The sequence below is a fragment of the Orbicella faveolata genome, unplaced genomic scaffold (assembly GCF_042242905.1).
Source record: "Orbicella faveolata isolate gen_17 unplaced genomic scaffold, um_ofav_v1 contig_14, whole genome shotgun sequence".
Classification (NCBI taxonomy): domain Eukaryota; kingdom Metazoa; phylum Cnidaria; class Anthozoa; order Scleractinia; family Merulinidae; genus Orbicella; species Orbicella faveolata.
In genome coordinates, this window is record NW_028301541.1 from 12774182 (window position 1) to 12795000 (window position 20819).

Consider the following 20819-nt stretch of genomic DNA (forward strand, 5'->3'; position numbering starts at 1 on the left):
TCATCCTCATTACTGTTGTTGATAAACGCTTCCGTCTCAGCAAGCCGTTACTGTTAACTCTCTAGGTAATCTCTAGACTTTCTAGATCATTTCCCATTTCCCTGTTTATCATCCAATTCACAAAATTTTTCACATATGGCAGAATAACTAGTCTCAGTCGATCAAGCTGACGAATTCATCATCGAGTAACCGAGAGTTGTTGAACTTCCACAACGGCAGGCCCTCGTTTGTTGGATGTCAAATTAACATTTAACCTTACCGCTCTGTGATCCGAGGCAATTGAAATTCCAATATTAACATGAAAAACTAGATGAGACATTTTGAGTTTGCAATTAAAAAGTAATCAATTCTCGATTTCATTTTTAGCGGTTTTGATTCATAAGTAAATAGTTTTGCATTAGGCTTTTTCTTCCTCAAAATATCAATCAAATCTAATTCTTCACACATTGCAATTATATAATCACGGCATGTCGTTGGTCTCCAAGGTATTCCACCCTTCTTGTCGATGGCGCCGAGTGCGACATTCCAGTCGCCTCCAACAATAAGTCGGGTGACATTAGCATTAGAGAGTAAAAACTGATTTAAATTTTTGACAAAGGTGTTTTGCTGTTGCACCTGAAGGTTGTTTGGAGCATAAATATTGCAGAGGGATATTTGAACAGAATTTATGTTTATGTTGGCCAGAATGATTCGCTCTTCAGAGTCACTGCAAGACTATTCGATTTGCAAGCCGTTAAATTGTGGGCTTATCAAAATGCAGACGCCCTCTTTCCGGTTTGCGCCATGCGAATACAGAATTTCTCCTCCCCATTCACTTTTCCAGACAATTTCGTCTTAAGGTTCCGAATACGTCTCTTGCAGAAAGTAAAAATGGCAGTTTTGGTCTTTCAAATATTGAAGTAAAAATAGATCTGCGTTTCTTTTTATCTTTTAAACCTCTCACATTTAACGATAGAAATTTGCATGCTGTTGGATCGAGCATAAGTGAAAGATATAACGTAGCTACGGTAAATAAACGAGTTTTCTGAAAGAAAAAGATAACAGCAAAATAAATAAATAAATAAATAAATAAATAAATAATACTATATATATCCCAAAAGCTAGATTAAGTCCGGTCCCTGACGGAAGAGGCTAACGAAAACGAAAAGCTCCAAAAACCTCCCTTAACACTATAATCATAATAATAAAGACACATAGCATAGTTATCAGGTTCTAACGTTTATACTTCCGTCAACGAGTGAGTAGTTTAAAGATTGTCCAAGTCTTCGTCGCAGGATATTCTAATTGGCGAGCCTTCCGGAGACGTCTTGATAAAAACCTTGCCATCCATCGTCCAAACACTCAGCAGTTCGTTGTTCCTCCGTTTCGTGTTTAACTTGTTAACGAGATGACGCCTGTGGGCTGTTAGCCTTTCACACATGTGTATACGGTTTGACTCGGTTCGAGAAGATGCTGGACAGTCTTGAAAGAGGCCAGTTAAGGACACATTCTTTAACCTGGTACGTGCTTTGTAGACTTGGGATTTAACTTTATGGCTGACAAATTTTACTATAATCGCCTCACTGTGCTTGAGCCGTATGTGATGAGATATTTCGATGTCTTCAGGGCGAACGATGACATTGAGAGCATTTGTCACCTTGATCACCGCCTCTTAAATCGGTGGAAGAATATGCACTGCGTGGGATTCCATGCAATTCCAAGGAGTGTTTGCGAGAATATTGTTCAAGGTTGTCCTGCTTACACCACATGCTGTCGATTTCCTCTTGCTGTTTCCCGAGTTTTGAAAGAGCAGTATCCAATTCCTTCCTTAGCAAATCGCTTTGAGCGATCGCTTTCTTCAGTTGTTGCTGTGTTTGTTTAAGCTCGCGGTCCTGCATGTTCATCGACTCTTTAAGTGTCTTTAGGTCTCGTTGTATTTTCCTATTATCGGATAGAACTGTAGCCATTTGACCTTGGATAACTGCAAGCATTTCTTTAATCTCTTTCATGTCAGAATTTGTCTCGGGGGAAGAAGACTCTGGAGAAGCTTGTGGTGACGCCGCCATGTTCTCCGGATTACTTGCGTGGTCATCTTCTTTGTTCCGAGGTGATTGAGTGAGTGAGGAGTGAGTGAGTGAGTGCCATTGGACTGCCTTCTAAGCTCATGGAATGACTTACGTCATCCATGAGCAAAAATAAAAATTACTGAGATTTCGAGAGGTTAGTGATTAAAATACACGTCCGTTTTTCATGACGCCCGGCCCAGACTCTCCTTCTTCCGAGATAACAAATGAGCCGTGTACGAGTTCGAACTACGCCGAAAACACCGTGGTGAAAATAAACGCTTAAAAACAAACTATGATGCTGAGACGTGCACCTTAGATGTTAAAAAAACAAAAACAAAAACACAAGAATGGTCGTAAACAGAACTTGGAAGTTGAGGCAAACAATATGCGATTGGATAAAGAGGACACTCAACGAAGCAACTGGAATAGTAAATATCAAAGCGTAACTCTTATGGCAAAATATCTTGATTCTTTTATTTGTTTCTATTGTGTTCAATGAGTTTACTCGTAAAGTGCGATTTGATACTCAGTGCTGTAGGAAGCCAGAGTAAACACTCTTAGAACGTCTTGTTTAATTTTTGTTTTGTTTTTAATTTTGTTTTTTAATTTTTGTTGCTCTTTTTTTTTTAATTTTGTTTTTGTAATTTTTGTTTCGTTTCCTCAGAAACAAAACGGTATTGTTTTCAGTTCAGTAAAGTTCTTAATTGTTAATGTAAATAAGGCGGCAAAGTTTCAGCCAAAACTCGGTGCATCGCAACAAAATGTGTCATTTGCAACAGTTCGGTGAAACGCTCGTTTCTCGGTATTAGAGACTTTTAGATTCACATTTCCCGCGAACGGCTAACCGCTAGGGATCACGTGACCAGAGCCAGAAGTCACGTTTGAGGTTTTCGACTGGCGTTTTGAACGTTAAGAAGAAGGTTTTCACGTAAGTCATTTACCACAAGCTTTATTGCCTTGAATTGTATTTTATGCCACGTACAAATGCCGAAATCGAATAAAGTGACCCTTTTTCTACAAATCGGATGAGTGTTTCAGGCAAATTAGCAATTACCTAGCCTTTTGTTGTTATCTGAAGAAAGGCACTTATCCTAAGTGAAAATCCAATATGGCGGCGGCTTAAGTCGAATGTGTGTTTTGTGATGCTTTAGTTCTTTAAAAACTACACATACTAGAAAACATTTTTTTTCCAAACTCGGCGTTATTTTGACAATTTCTACTGTATTGACAGGATAATTTCTATTTGCTCCAATTGACTTCAATCTAAATCTGTTTACGTCCGAATGGCGAACGGCAAACGTCTAACGTCAAACCGCAGTTTGACGTTTGCGGTAAACGTGGATCTAAAGGTCTTTATTATCTTACACAAGGAAACTGCGAACTGGACTTGATAGTGATAGTGAAAAAGAAATATATTTTCGAAGAAGAGACACCGCCACCCCACGCGATTTGTCCACTAATGCGATATTTTAAGCCGATGGAAGCAGTTAGTTTTGTTTAGTTCAACAAAGCAATCATGGTACTGTTTTCCGTTTCAGAGTGATTTATTGACATACTGAGCATGAATGTTATCAGGGTGAACGCTTGTAATTCACAAGGTAAACATGTTCAGCAAAAATAACTTCTCGAAACTAAATTTTATTTCGAGACATGGAAAGAAAAGGAAATTAAAATGTCATGCAGGTAGAAATAATTGGCGACTTAAATGTTCCTAAGTCTTATCGAAACGATGTATTCTAAACGAAGATATCTGTTTCCGTGCTTGATTTAAATGTGATTAAGATCACAACTAAGGCGACATAATATTGGTGAATCAGAACACTTATCAGGAAGAACAATCCGGCCCCTTTTCTGTGGCTGTTTACGGGGAAAGAACACGACTTGGTGCGTTTGGACGATACTACAGATACGATATATTGTGGAAGGTAACTAGTTCATCATATATATATGTTATTTGCCGGCTGGGAGGTCCGTATGATGAAAAACTGTGACCTCGGGCTTGAAAATGCTGCCCTCGGCCGCAAAAACTGTGACCGAGGTCTTGAAAATGCTATCCGAGGCCGCCTCGGGCAGCATTTTCAAGACCTCGGTCACAGTTTTTCACCATACGGACCGACCGTAAGCCGGCAAATAACGTATTTATTTTTTTTCCCGCAGTAAATTGGTTTTACAGATTACAAATGGGTTTGTTTAAGCAGCTCTTGTCATTGAATCGGCTTCCGCGCCGTCTACTAACGATTTGTAAAAAATCTCGTCAACGAACGAGTAACTCAGATAGTAGACAAAGAAAGATGTATTAAAGAACAGATTTTTTTCGAACTACTTTGTGCTAGTTGCATTTATTTCACCAGTTAAGTTCTCGAAAATTGTTTTTGCAGTGTGAAATTTTATGTGAAGTTTGAATTTTTTGCTACAAAAACAATTTCTGTCAGTCGTTGCTTTTAATATCACTTCGTCACTTTTCTACCGTAAATTGAATAGCAGAAAGCGGGGAAATTCGTTAAGTGTATTCCACAGAAATTCTTTTAATACAGCAGCAATCAGGGAGGTAAACTCGACTGAAATTGACTCAAATTTTACGGCGAGAGAAACACAGGATTACGCGCCATTACAGCGCCAAGCTACAAACAACTAAGCAAACTCTCACAATTTCAAAACACTCAATTGAATTTACTTACAGTGACTTTCCTTGCCATTTTAAAGTGAACAGAAATAAACTTGCGTTGACTAATCGTCGATGGATGTGTCAAAAAGGCAAAAGATTGACGATTACCGCTAACTTTTAGGAGCGAAATTTAGGCAGGGGGAAAAAATCCGGCCCGTGGGCCGTATCGTAAAAAGTTGGACCGGTTACGTGCATATGATTAGCCAATCAAATTCCAGGAGTTAGGATTCCGGCCCGCTCAGATGCTTGAGAAAAAAATAAATATATGTTATTTGCCGGCTGGGAGGTCCGTATGGTGAAAAACTGTGACCGAGGTCTTGAAAATGCTGCCCGAGGCCGCAAGGCAGCATTTTCGAGCCCGAGGTCACAGTTTTTCACTATACGGACCGACCCTAAGCCGGCAAATAACATGTTTATTTTTCTCTCCTGCAGTAAGTTGGTTTTACAGATTACAAATGGGTTTGTTTACGCAACTCTTGTCATTGAATCAGCTTCCGCGCCGTCTACTAACGATTTGTAAAAAATTTCGGCAACGAACGAGTAACTCAGATAGTAGACAAAGAAAGATGTATTAAAGAACAGATTTTTTTCGAACTACTTTATGTTAGTTCCATTTATTTTACCAGTTAAGTTCTCAAAAATTGTTTTTGCGGTGTGAAACTTCGTGCGAAGTTTGAAGTTTTACTACAAAAACAATTTCTGTCAGTCGTTGCTTTTAAAATCACTTGAAATCAGACTTTTCTACCGTAAATTGAATAGCAGAAAGCGAGGAAATTCGTTAAGTGTATTCCACAGAAATTCTCCTAAATACAGCAACGATCGGAGAGGTAAACTCGACTGAAATTGACTCAAATTTTATGGGGAGAGAAACAGGATTACGCGCCATTACAGCGCCGAGCTACAAACAACCAAGCAAACTCTCACAACTTCAAAACACTCGATTGAATTTACTTGGAGTGACTTTCCTTGCCATTTTAAAGTGAACAGAGATAAACTTGCGTTGACTAATCGTCGATGGACGTGTAAGAAAGGCAAAAGATTGACAACTACCGCCAACTTTTAGGAGCGAAATTTAGGCTGCGAAGAAAAAATCCGGCCCGTGGGCCGTATCGTAAAAAGCTGGACCGGTCACGTGCGTATGACTAGCCAATCAAATTCGAGGATTTGGGAATCCGGCCCCCTCGGATGCTTGAGAAAAAAATAATGTAATTTAATTAACGTTGGTATATTGCAAAATAGGCACAATATGACTTTTTTATGAGGCTTTCTTCATACCGCAGGTGTCGTCATTTTCCAGATTTAGTTGAATTTCTCGAATTTTCCGCCACAATTCCAGGAGCTTTACTTCTTAGAGCGCGCTTTTAAAAATAAGAAAATTTGTATTTCGACATACTGCGCCATTTCAAGGGCTGGTTTCCATGTAAACACCGATAGCATTTGTATTTTAGTTTCATAATATTCAAGCGAAAGTGGAGGTATAATTGCACAACTTTCGTCACACATGAGGTGTCCTTTTTGAAAAGAAAAAATATACTGCGTCACTGACAACGAAACGTAGAGTGCCGCATCCATTCGAATCAAAGACTGTCCGGCACAGAAATGGAAAAATTATCTGTCAAATGCTTTTGCCTCTTAGCTTTATTTAGCCTCACACACAATACTTTGAATTTCTGAAAAATTTGGCGGGGCTGTGCGGCCCGCTTCCCAAAGCACTTACCCTATTTAAGACCAAAGTCTGCGATTTTTCTAACCTATTTATGGCCTGACCCTTAAATTAATACCCTGTTTCAGACCTGCCGTGGTTCTCTAGTTCAGAATGATGTTAAAGGTATTGTGAATGGCTTTAGTTGCTGGTATTATCGATAATGATGCAAAAAGTAGCTTCTTCTAAAAACCAAGACTAGAGTGCAAAAACCATACCCAGTTTGAGACCAAAATGACCAAAATCGATACTCAACTTCTGTCTAAAATGCCTTAAAAAAACATGTCCCTCTGACGCTGGACATACCTATATAGCCGTTGCAAGGGAGCAACCCCCTCCCCTATGGCAGAGTCAAAGTGAAGTATCACAAGTAACTGAATACATTTCGAAGCGCGTTGACTGTAATAACTGATACGTGTGTTGACAACTTAAATTAATTAGCCCTTTCGCTTTCACAGTAGGTTCAGTACTAAACCTCACCTTGACGAAAACCCCCAGGCTCTGGCAACTGGGCAGATCAGTGCGGTGCAAAACGGCGCATTAGCACATATCCCCCTCACCCCAGGACTTCTCATGCACAAGATATCAAAACCCTCGCCTTTCTCAGACTTTAAATATCCTTCCGGAAACGAAACAATATTTCTTTCTGAGGAATAGCTTCTTGTTGTTTTAGTTTTTGTTTTGTCTTTCGTTTTAATTTTGGTTTCTGTTTTGCTTTTTTTGTGTTCAAAAAAGAAACAAAAACAAACACTAAACAAAAGCAAAAACCGAAATGAAAAGGAAAACGGCCGAAGCAAAATTGATGAGTGTAGACCATCTGCTTCACTTGCAGTTGGGAACTTAACTATCCATGACGTGAAAGTAGTAAATACGGGACGTTTAAGAGGCCACAAAGGGGGTCTTTGTACTGTGTGCCACTCATGTGTGGGGTACCGAAAGGCAAATTCGGAGGACTAAAACAAATGCTGTGACCAAACAAGTCCTCCCTCGGTAACATAACTAAGGTATGGGTCCCTTCCAATATCTTCTCCCTCGCCAAAAGGAACTCACATGCAATATGTTTACATCTGTCAAGTTTGTATCACACTCAAACACGAAAACCTCAAACAATAAAATAGAAATAAAACACAGAACGCGCAAACAATCATCGAAGAATTTGAAAATAATAGGCGAATTCCGATATATCAAAATTCTAACTTGGCTCCGAGGCTTAGGGGAATAAAACAAAAGAAATTAATTATTCATCCCTCATCCTCGAGGCGATTTCTTTTGTTTTATTTCCCTAGGCCTCGAGCCAAGTTAAAATTTTAATATATCGGAATTGGTCTATTCCTTCGCTGCGTTTGAAGCCAGTAGAAGTTCATAGCCGTAGCCAGACTTTCAACACAAAGGAGGCAAGTCTTGCGGGCCGCGTAAAATAATTAGTTCATTGTGAAAGCGGAGGCTTGAAAGCTCTGAAAATGATATGCTTTCAGGTCTCAAAAACCGCTGAGCATGCGCACTCATTTCCCGCCTTCAAATGTTTCAAAATGGCGGGGGACAAATAAGATTTGGCGACGTAGTTGAGCCTCTCACCAGGCTGCTCGTACATTTGTTCAAATTTTGATAATCGGTTGAATTACGCCTTCGACGTTTCTAGTCTGCCTTGGCGTTGCGTTTAGAGAGATCGACGGTCATTTTCCACAGGATATTCCTTCTTACCAGGTTCCCTCTTGTGTAAGCATTCTCTGCTAGTGGAAGAGAAACTGGACTGTGATTTTCTCGTTTGTTAGGACGGCGCAGTGTTTGTTAAACTTGAGATTTGGACTACGTTATCGCGTGATCGTTGTTTCTTCCGCAAGGAAATATTCGTTTCGTTTCCATGGTCTTGAGAAAACACTTCCCAAAGGCATTATATGGCTATAAACCGAAAGGAGCGACTCGATGAAGCTCTTTAACGATGAATAACGGCTGGAATAATGGCGATCTGACGGCAAGACTTCGTCCGAGCGGAAGCAAAAAGTGACTCTGTGAGTAGAGACAAGTTTGTTTTCTCATTAGCGTTCCTTTCGTGTTAAATACCATCTTGATTGTAATTACACGCCTTTCTTTGTTCATGTGAAATAAAACAGGTTTTGTTTAGAACATCAAGATGGAGTTGTAGTCTTTCTTCTCAGCGCCACGGTTTGCTCTCGAATTTTTTACCGCCATTTCAAGGTGCACCCGCTTTGAAAAATTTAGCTTACCTAACTTAAAAAAAAGAACTGGATGTCTTTTACATCCTGTTTTACTTTTTGTGGTAATCAATAATATGCGCAAGGGACAACGGGCCCTTCGAAGCGGTAAAGAAAAAGATTACTCGATCAGAAATTATCACTGCCAAAACTTCCTTCAACGTCTCCCTCTGCAATTCAAAGGGTTCAACTCCTCAAATGTTGAAAAAAGTTTTACGGAATTATTTACTCTCATTCTATTTAACAAGATGGTATGCCCCGTTAAATGCTTCTTGCATCAACTGGCGGCATTTTGTTTCCTTGCGGAGATCGGGCGACGTCGGATGCACAACGAATGCTACGAGCATGTGTGTATATGGTCCAACATGAAGGCGCTCGGGAAGAGTTGAAGATTTTACAGACCCTCTACCTGACCTGGAGGACACCAGAACACAAAGACAGAAGGAATGTAGAAATATAATCTCATAAAATCCAAATTTGCGCTAGAACAAAAATCTAAGAGTTTTAAAAAAAATCCACTAAATTTCATTGAAGCACCCTTCGAAAACGTCCTTGCCGTACAAACGGCAAGTCACATAACCATATAATAATAATAATACTTTACTTCATATAGCGCTTTTCTATCACTATCCAGTAGCGCTTTACAATGAGTTTAAAAATATCTCACCAATGAAAATTAATGAAAACGTAGAACTATATAAAAAATTAGTAAATTAAAATAACTAATAAAATAACTAAGCTGTAAAAATCAGAATAGAGACTAAAAATAATAAAGACTTACTAACTAACTACCTACCTACCCACCTAGCTAAATAACTAAATAACTGACTAACCAATAATAAATTATCTAGTAAAAAGCTTTCCTAAAAAGATGTGTTTTAAGATTGCGCTTGAATTGCATCAAATTGTCACTTGAACGGGTATCCAGCGCCAGTGCGTTCCAGAGTTTAGTCGAAGCTACAGAAAATGATTTTGAACCATATCTGGTGAGTTTGTAACCAACGTCAACCAAGCGATGGCCATTGATTGATCACAAATTGCGTCTGGGCACATATTTTGTTATAAGGTCACAGAGGTATGGTGGCGCTAAGCCGTTCAAGCATTCAATGTCAGTAAAACAATCTTAAAAACTCTACGTTCTTCAATAGGTAACCAGTGAAGTTGACAGAGTACTGGTGTTATATGATCACATTTACGCGTATGCGTAACAATCCTGGCTGCAGCATTTTGAACGTGCTGTAATTTCTTTAGTGATTCCTTTGGTAGACCATACAATAGTGAGTTGCAATAATCTAATCTGGAGGACGGATACAAACGCGTGTACAAGCATTTCAGCCGTTTGGGAACTTGAATACTTCCTAATACGACTGATATTCCGAAGATGGTAGAATGCTGCCATGCAAATAGCCATAATGTGACTTTCCATAGACATGGATGTATCGTAAATTTCGCCGATATTTCTAGCTTTCGTTGATCTGTTGATTTCCTCATCACGGACTGAGATGGTAGTTAGTGGAGGGAGTGGGCGATGATGACCATTTAAGACAAGGAACTCAGTCTTGTCTTTGTTCATCTTTAACATATTAGCTGTCATCCATGCAATAATGTCGCGTACACAAGCTTCCATCATGACTTTGACCATCTCCGAGGAGTCAGGAGACGATTCAAAGGTTAGATACATCTGAGTATCGTCAGCGTACAGATGGAACTTGACATGGTGGTACCTCATCACATCACCCAGTGGAGATGTGTAAAGCAGGAATAGAATAGGTCCGAGGACAATACCCTGGGGTACGCCACAGCGCGGATTTCACGAGAAGTCGACTCGTGACTATTCACTTTCACCACTTGGTGTCGATTAGACAAATGTGAGCGGAACCACTCTAGAACATTTCCTATGATACCGAACCGTTCTGACAGATGGTCTAAGAGGATACGATGATCTACAGTATCAAATGCCGCTGAAAGGTCGAGTAGCAGCAGTATCAAACAACAGTTATTGTCAATGGCCCGGAGAATGTTATCCTGAACCTTAATCAAGGCCGTTTCGGTGCTATGGTGTTTCTTGTACGCTGACTGGTAAAGTTCACTTAAGTTGTTGTCATCAACGTGCATGCATGTCTGAGCTGCTACAACCTTTTCGACACGCTTCGAAATGAACGAAAGGTTTGAAACTGAACGGAAGCTGCTGAATTCATCATATAGCAGACTAGCTTTCTTAAGGAGTGGATGCAGTGATGTAGATTTTAGACTAGAAGGCACCACAGCTTCAGTTAGAGACACATTAACTATCTTAGCAATGATAGGTAAAAGATTCGATAGGCCCTTTCTTAGGACTGTAGCCGGGATAGGATCCAGATCACATGACTTACGAGCAGACTTACCAATACTTCGCTAGCTGTGTCGTGGTTACAGGTGTGAAGTGACGCAGTTGAACATCACCGTGCTGTTGGCTTGATTCACGAAAGGGATTAAATTTAATATAAGAGCCCACGCAATCCAGTATTCAAAAAGAAGAGCTAAAGAGAAAAGTGACAAAAAAAAAGGCTCCAAAATGAATACACACATCTTAGTAAATTATACGTATCAGACCCTAGTGACGCAAATGCAAATCTCTTCCATGCAGCTGTAGAAAAGCTAGGATTGTTTTACGAAGAAAAAACTAAAGGAATGATTATTCGTGCGCGGGTCTGCTAGTGCGAACATGGCGAGAAGGGCACAAAGTATTTTCTCAACTTGGAGAAGAGAAATCACATAAAGAAGCATATGCGAAAATTGACTATTAATGAATCGGTAACAACAGGTTCCCTCAGAATACTATCTGAAAAAAAGCGTTTCTATCAAATTTATACATGAGTGGCAGGGCTATCTTTAAAACGGGGAACGGGGAATCGGAGAATGGGTATGGGGAACGGGGAACGGGGAACGGGGAACGGGGAACGGGGAACGGGGAACGGGGAACGGGGAACGGGGAACGGGGAATCTTTAAAATGGGGAATCTTTAAAAGCGGGAATCTTTAAAATGGGGAATCTTTAAAAGCGGGAATCTTTAAAATGGGGAATCTTTAAAAGCGGGAATCTTTAAAACGGGGAATCTTTAAAAGCGGGAATCTTTAAAATGGGGAATCTTTAAAAGCGGGAATCTTTAAAACGGGGAATCTTTAAAAGCGGGAATCTTTAAAATGGGGAATCTTTAAAAGCGGGAATCTTTAAAATGGGCAATCTTTAAAAGCGGGAATCTTTAAAATGGGCAATCTTTAAAAGCGGGAATCTTTAAAACGGGGAATCTTTAAAAGCGGGAATCTTTAAAATGGGAAATCTTTAAAAGCGGGAATCTTTAAAATGGGCAATCTTTAAAAGCGGGAATCTTTAAAACGGGGAATCTTTAAAAGCGGGAATCTTTAAAATGGGAAATCTTTAAAAGCGGGAATCTTTAAAATGGGCAATCTTTAAAAGCGGGAATCTTTAAAATGGGGAATCTTTAAAAGCGGGAATCTTTAAAATGGGGAATCTTTAAAAGCGGGAATCTTTAAAATGGGGAATCTTTATTAAGAGCGGGTGATTTCTTGTCAACCACTGTTTTGACTTTCCGTCCTCGTTCCTGGTTTTTGTGATAAAAACGGCTTCAAACGACCCTTCCCCTATCACATCTTGTTCGCCGAGATCATTCCACTTAAACTGTGGAAGACCTTCAAAGCCACCGATTCTTTCTTCTTTAAAGTGAATGCAATGGGCACTTTGAAATTGTCTTCGCATGACCGCATGGCGTAGAAAGAGGTATCATTAAGCACGCAATGACGGATTATACGCGAAATTCGCCCTCACATCGTTCGGGCATCGAGCATCGAATTGTTTTATTGCCGGTTTTCAGTGTAATGCCATTCAAAATAAACAAAATAAAACTCAAAACAGTTCAAACGATAAAGTCCAGAATCTTGAAGAGAAAGAAGGTAAATATGCAATGACTTTCGCTAAGATTCAGGTCACAGCAATGTTTCTTAAGCAAGACATGCGGAGAATTTTTTTACCCAAATTTATAGAGATTTTGATGGAGACGCCATGCTGGCGCCCATCCGGATGGCGGCCGGAAACCAGCAGAAACATCTGTCACTGAGTTTTGCTACAAAAGCGTGAATTTTTCTCTTCAGGAACTCAAAAACATTTTAAAAATAATACTTTTTCTAATACATGAACTGTTCAGATAGCCAAATTCCCCGAAATAAGTCACTCTCTTAACCAACATGACAGCTTTCTTGCCCGTCATGTAAATGCCGCGTCACGCAAAAGATTAGAAATTCAAGCGCAGTCTATTACAAAACCAAGAACCCACTTGGAGCAAAAATTTGTATGACTATTAGTTTTCAGCTGCTCTTACACATCATGAAAGTAAAATCTCAGGATAATTAATAGTTTTGTAGTTTGAATTTTAGCGACGTCATCTGAGGAGACTGTTGATTTATCGATTAAACAATCAAAAACGTGTTTTCCCTGCTATATATTTGTCGTTAAGTCGTAAGTCCTTCCATTAGCACATGATAAGGCTACGACAAATATCCATCGCTGCGAAACTAAACGTCACAGTCCGGAGTTAAGATAAATCCAGGCGGTTAGATTCTTTGGTTGGTCTAGCGGATCTCAGAGTGAGAATCGAGATTTGAACCGCTCCACTATCCCGCGAAATCGATGTGCTTTAATAGCGTGCAATAAAATTACAATGAATAAATTCCACAACTGTCTCTGTACCTGTTGAGTTGATACATGTGAGAGAATAAATAGCTTCCGGTGGGAAACTGAGAGATTCTCGTTCACTTTTCAGTAAAGATTAACGCTATTAAATATTCCCCACTTTAAAGATTCCCGCTTTTAAAGATTCCCCGTTTTAAAGATTCCCCATTTTAAAGATTCCCGCTTTTAAAGATTCCCGCTTTTAAAGATTCCCCATTTTAAAGATTCCCGCTTTTAAAGATTCCCCATTTTAAAGATTCCCGCTTTTAAAGATTCCCCGTTTTAAAGATTCCCGCTTTTAAAGATTCCCCGTTTTAAAGATTCCCGCTTTTAAAGATTCCCGCTTTTAAAGATTCCCCATTTTAAAGATTCCCGCTTTTAAAGATTTCCCATTTTGAAGATTCCCGCTTTTAAAGATTCCCCATTTTAAAGATTCCCGCTTTTAAAGATTCCCCGTTTTAAAGATTCCCGCTTTTAAAGATTCCCGCTTTTAAAGATTCCCCATTTTAAAGATTTCCGCTTTTAAAGATTCCCCGTTTTAAAGATTCCCGCTTTTAAAGATTCCTCATTTTAAAGATTCCCGCTTTTAAAGATTCCCCATTTTAAAGATTCCCGCTTTTAAAGATTCCCCATTTTAAAGATTCCCCATTTTAAAGATTCCCGCTTTTAAAGATTCCCCGTTTTAAAGATTCCCGCTTTTAAAGATTCCCCATTTTAAAGATTCCCGCTTTTAAAGATTCCCCATTTTAAAGATTCCCCGTTCCCCGTTCCCCGTTCCCCGTTCCCCGTTCCCCGTTCCCCGTTCCCCGTTCCCCGTTCCCATTCCCATTCCCATTCCCATTCCCATTCCCCGATTCCCCGTTCCTCGTTTTAAAGATAGCCTGAGTGGCAGGAATGAGACAGATAATAGATATGCTGCCAAATGATTCTTAAATAATTTGAATATTCCAAAACTATCAGAAGAAGAAAAACAGTCACACGAGAGCAAAATTCTTTTGAATGAATGCGAATTAATTCTTGAAACTTTTCAAAATAACAAAGCGCGAGGAAACGACGGCATTCCTGATGAGTTTTATAAGAAGCTGTGGCGCTTAATCAGTGAACCTTTCATAAAATGTGTAAATGAATGTTGTGAGAATATAGAATTATCAAGTTCTCAGGAGCAAGCTGTAATAACTCTTATTGAAAAAAAAAAGGGCAAAGATCGTACCTTATTAGAAAACTGGCGGCCAATTTCTCTGTTAAATGTAGGTACAAAGATATTGTCCAAAGTCATAGCTTCTAGGTTAAAAAATATCAGTTTACCTAATATCATCCACTATAATCAAATTGGTTTCATCAAAGATCGCTATATTGGTGAAACGGTAGGATCGATCTTTGACATAATGGAATTTCCGGAATTTCCGGAATAATGATATTTCTTCATTTTCGAAAAGCTTTTGACAGTGTCGAATGGGATTTTATCTTAGAATGCTTAGAATCTTTCAATTTTGGTCCCGAATTTGTTTGTTGGGTTAAAACCTTTTATAACCCTAACCCTAAGCATAATAAACAACGGTACGATTTCAGACTTCCTCACTTTAGAACGTGGAGTAAGGTAAGGTGACCCCCTATCGCGATATCTTGTTTTGGCAGCTGAAGCGTTAGCCATTGCTGTTGGGCAAAATATAGAAATAACTGGCATCGCTATACACAGGCGGCCCAAGCTCTCACTGTTATCCTTTTTATGCGAACGTTCAGGCTGACGTGACATATGGCATGTACTTTTACATAACGACCGAATTTGACCACGCGAAACATGACTCTCGCCTTGCAGCATATGGAGGTGTTGTGTTACAACGGTTTGAATTTATAAAGGTTTGTATGGGAATGCAACGGCTTTGCTTCAAAAGCCAATTATTCTTATATTTAACCGCGCGGCCATGGGCCGAGCGCGGTTCATCGTACATGTGTACCGTTGCAGTTATGTCCTATGTAGCAGACATGTCCTCTGACGTAATGTGATATACGGAGCCAATCATATCATGCGTTGTATCTAATAACACGCAGCATAAGACTGGTAATTAAACTCCGTTGCAGTTCGGTCTTCGAGCAAAATTGATTTTTGGAGGGGTAGCGTACGGAAGCAGTATTTGACTTTGTATGTCTTTACTCTAAACCAGAGTGACTCTGAACGTAAATATGCAGCGACTATGTGCAAGAATGGCATTTACCTCACAAGATTTCTATCGGAAATTGACCGCTTAGTGTATTTTCAGTTTCAAATTCAATATGAAAGTTCGATCGAAGATTTAAACAGTGGTTGCTCTCCGGTTTGCGAACTGCGTGTTCCCGGCCAGCCAATATTAAACTCCGCGCTTTGATTATCCTCAAATTATTCAGATCGTTTAATGATATTACAGAGGCAAAACAAAATTTCTGAGAAGCAGTGTGACCAATTTTAGTTTCGGTGCTGTAAAACTACCACTCAATCTGCGCAATATTTCTCTACTCCCAATCTTGTCACTCACATGAAATCCGGTTCGCGAAAGCCCTCTTCTCAGTATAAGTTTGTTGAGGCTGACTGAACCTTTTTGGGTAAGCCGTCTCCTGTAGCATCGAACATTTACTACAGAAATTTTCTTGTCGAGTAGATTTTTATGGCCGGAGTGCTTTCTAACTGTTCCTAGTTCGCTTTGCTTTACAAAACAGCAGTAGTAGTCAAAAAACCACAGAGCACTTTGTGGCCTATTGAAAACACCACAGAGCGCCTTGTGGCCTACTCAAAACACCACAGAGTGCTTTCTGGCCTATTCAAAACACCACAGAGCGCTATGTGGTGTTTTATTTTGGGATTTAACATTGAAAACTGGATGGCTCGTTGACTCGCAAATGTCTCACAGCTATTTTCTGAAATAATTTGGTTTTTCCAATTTTTCACACCACAAAGCGCTTTGTGGCCTATTCAAAACACCGCAAAGCTCTTTGTGGCCTATTCAAAACACCACAAAGCGCTTTGTGGCCTATTCAATACACCACAAAGCGCTTTGTGGTCGTTATCGTAATCATAGCGATTCTGTCAGTGGAAGTTATACTATGTGGACAAAACTGGCAGAGGGGCTCTCTTATTTTGACAAGGAGGTTGGCAAGATTCTCGCACCACCCCTTACATTAATTATGCATGCAATTTTTTGACTGACTCGTTCTTTTCACGATTGCTGTTTGAGTATAATGTGATAGTTTGAGATAGTTGCATACATAATTAATGTATAGCGCTGTACGGAAATCGTACCTGGAGGTTAGCCGAGTGCTCTTAAAGAAACCTCTGAAAGGAACCAATAGATTTTCGCAAACGTGCTGAGCAAGGTTATGTTGAACACTATTTCAGTTTTTGTTTTTAGAAAGAAATATCACCGAATCTCCGATATTACCTTAAAAGTACTCGTTATGGTTATCAGACAGAGCACTGACTGCTAATGAGATTTGCATTCCTGGGATCGGCTGGAACTAGCTACAACGGGTGCGTGTTATTAACCGGGAGAGACGATGAAATGAAAGCAGAAGGTTGAAAATTAGGAATTCAGTGATACCTCAACCTATCACTTGTTTCGGTTAGAGAATCTTAGGACTGACTTTGATTGGTCGATGGTAACAATGCGTGTCTTGGTGGGCTTGTCAAATAAATCACGAGGGTACCCGGGGAGCATTTTGGTTTGCTTGTTGACAAATCGTTGCTGACTACCCCCGGTCGGGCTAATTATAGTGACCCAACGTACTATGCGAACCGCAAAAGTGTCTTAACTTTTGTGACGCGGCTGTTTTCGAATTTGCGAGCGAAGCAATCTCGACATAAATGTTTCGTAGCGAAGGCGTTGTGGACGGAATCGCGTAGCGAGTGAACTGACATGGAACTTCAACATCTCTTCTTCGATTCTACGGAGGAATTGAGCCGGCAGGGTTATTTTCAGTGGATTTATTCGCCTGGAGCGGCGGGCACTCCGGAAATCATTGTCCGGTCTTGTCTTTCTTTTAGTAATGGAAACCCACAGAACGATAACTCGCCGAAATCGCGTTAGATCGGCCCGAGGAGCTGGCAAACAACAAAGAATACAACACAGCAACAGGGTAAGTAGATTTTATTCACAAAATATAAGAACAATTGGCTTTTCAAGCAAAGCCGTTGCATTCCCATACAAACCTTTATAAATTCAAACCGTTGTAACACAACACCTCCATATGCTGTAAGGCGAGAGTCATGTTACGCGTGGGTCTAGTCTAACGGTTAACTGCACTAAAACGCAAGGAATGTGGATTGCTTTAGAAACAATAAAATAAAACCCTTGGGTCTTAATTGGCCCGATGAGCCTATCAAAGCACTTGGAGTCTATTATTCATATGATGAAAAATTGCTACGGGAAAAGAATTTTATAGAAAATCTAGATAAAATAAAAAAACTTGTAAACATCTAGTCATCCAGAGGTCTATCTTTGTACGGAAAGGTGACAATAATCAAAGCTCTCGTAATCCCCCAAATGGTCTATTTATTTTCATTAATACCAACCCCAGAAGGGGTAATTACAGAATTAAATCGAATTCTTTATAACTTTTTTGGGAAAGGTACTGATAAGGTTACGAGATTGTCAACAATAAATGATTATGAGAAAGGGGGTTTAAAAATGATAGATCTTGAATGCATGAGCAAATCCTTAAGGCTAGCATGGTTAAAGAGCATTTTTAGTTTAAATAGTGGTACCTGGAAAAGTTATTTGCGCTGCCATCTTCAAGCCAAATACGGAGGACTTTTCCTTTTTAAGTGTAATTTCGATGTAAAAGACTTCTCAATCCGTTCTCAATTCTACACTGAACTTTTGAAGTGGTGGTCTGATTTTCTTCGCATCAAATAAGGACTAGAATTATATAATTTGCAACAATAACGAAATCCGTGTGCATGGCTCTCCGGTCTACTATGAAAGTTATTTCGAGTTCAACGTTTTTAGTGCAGAGTGCACTATTGGGATGGTTATGGGGGTTGCCTGCCGCTAAGGAACTAAGCCGCTATGGCGCTATGGCGCTATGACACTATGGCCCTATGGCGCTAAGGTGTAAACTTTAATGTTTGTTTAATTAATTAATTTCAATTAATTAATTAGTCTAGAGGCAAGGAAGTAGTGGGAGTAGGGTGGGAAAGGTACATGTGTAGTCTACGTAAAACACATTTCATCACCATCGCTTAACTTTGAACATCGCAAAGTTATATATTTGTTTCAGGTAACCCCTTGCTCTCCTTGTGGTACCATTCTCCTTAGAACAAAACTAATTTGTCCTAAACGCATGCGTAGATTAGTTAGGGTTCGTGGCTTCTATATTAGGTGAAGGATACATTGTATACGGAATCACGCACAAATGTTGAGTGGTTTTCCTTATGGTAGAGCTCAACATGTAAGACGCATGCGTTCTAGCATCGTTAGTGTTATACACTATCTTTTCACGTGGTATTTTAAATGTCATATCATGTGACCAAGGACGGCAGTTATTTTTCAGGTAGCGCCAATTGTCCCTTTTTATTGCAAAAGTGAAACGTTACTGTGGCTGCGTAGCTTTTAGAATTACACACAGGTCGGTTCAACAAATATCATCTGCTGTTTTCAATCTACAATAGTGTGCTTGTCAGGGTTCAAATGTATTGCTTCTCTTTAGCGGCTTGTTTATTTCTTGCCTTAATTGTGTCTGTAAGAGAGACCAAAAAGTTCCCAAGTTAGTGGCTTTAATACTCCGCAAATTGTAAATTTGTAATAAAAGAAACCAGGAAAATGCTCAAATATTGCTGCAGACGCCGTGGCACCTAATGAAAGCGCAAATTAATTTAATCAGTCTTTGAGGAGACTCATTCATATCAGCCAAGTAGCGCTGTTTATCTTCAATACTTTTCGTTGAAATGCTTCTCAGCCATCAATATCGTTGCGTAATAATTTTGAATTGTTTTATTGTTAACAACAAAGGTGGCAACAGAAGAAGAAAGTGGTATTTCGTGACTATCTGATAATTAAATTAGTTCCTGTTCATCGGTAAAAATTTGCATTTTTAATAAAACAACATTGTTTCTGTTCCGTTTCTTCATCACCACATCAGATATTAAACTTTCTTTCATTTATCTCCAAAAAACAAGGACATCTTCCGTATGTTTTGGAGAAAACAAGGGTTTCATATTACATGCCTCTGCGAGGAAACAAAAGTATCAAGTTACAAAGTTGGCGTGAAGAGCTAAATTGTCACGTTTGCTGCTTCAGCGTATTATTAAATTTAAAATGAACGTAAAATCAACGTAAAACACCAGTAGTAATTAATTTGTGCGTAATTTTTGGACCTTGAATGAAAGTACAACCTTGAAACATACACACTGCAAAGGGGAAAAGCCGTAGCAGACTACTAAGGTAGACACAAACCGGAAGTGAACCGAGCATGGGTGAGTACTTATGGGACTACTGTATCAGAGCTATCAATTGCGCTCTGCACTATCTGAGATTGTCTCACTAGTTATGTAAGTGATCTGTTATTTAACTTGAACAATACTGAGTGGTTTGATGTTATCGCCAAAAAGATTCGAAAAACAAATTTCCTGGTATGGACTGGACTTCGCTATTCTGTGACAAACTATCTAAGAAATAATATAATCACTGCCACTCCATCAACAACCTCCCCCACCTTGACTATTGATAATCAGGTTTTTGATGTAATGGAAAAGAAATGAAAACAATACTATTCACTTTTTATAGGCAAAAAGGCACAATTACTGAGTGCAGCTAGTAAATTACAAAAGTTACTCTAGAACCTTATGTGAGAGCATTTCGGTACAAAGTACTTAACTCTATCTTATATACTAATTCCAAACTGTATAAAATAAGTTATAGCCAACTACTCTCATCAGTACACAATAGGCAACTACTCTCATCAGTACACTGTATCATCCAACTATTTTTCACTAAATCTGTATATATAATTAGCCTGCTTTGTGTGTGTGCTCTTGCATGTCTTTTTCTTATTTTTAACTTGGAAAATATTTATTATTTTCCAATTTGTAGTGGTGGAATAATTTCACTCCATCACTCCTTCACTTCCCGTTAGACATTTAGAAACCCGGGGGGTAACTCCCATATGAAAAGGCAAGGGATGCTCGTCGGAAAATTTGAATTTAACTCTTAGGGGTGACTAATGTGGACGTTGCTTGAGCTTCATTAGACCCCTGAAAGATATCACTTAAAACGGAATAGGTTCGATTACTAGCCACTGTTCAAGAAAGGATCCCCCGCGTTCATCTAACTCTAATTTCTATGTTGAGTACAAATAAAGTTGTTGTTGCTGTTGTTGTTAAGTCTGTTAAAATGACCTATGTACTTTTTGCAAATCGCATCCAGAAAAGTTGAATGATTTCTTATATAGTTGTCCTTGTTCTAAAGCTTTCTGGGATGATTTTGAATTGTTTTGGTTCTCTG

At 39.3% G+C, this 20819-nt stretch overlaps 1 pseudogene; it reads right to left on the bottom strand.

Moving 5' to 3' along the window:
• Window positions 1–1126: 1126 nt before the first annotated feature.
• Window positions 1127–10354, bottom strand: LOC149114057 (uncharacterized; annotated as a pseudogene).
• Window positions 10355–20819: the final 10465 nt, after the last annotated feature.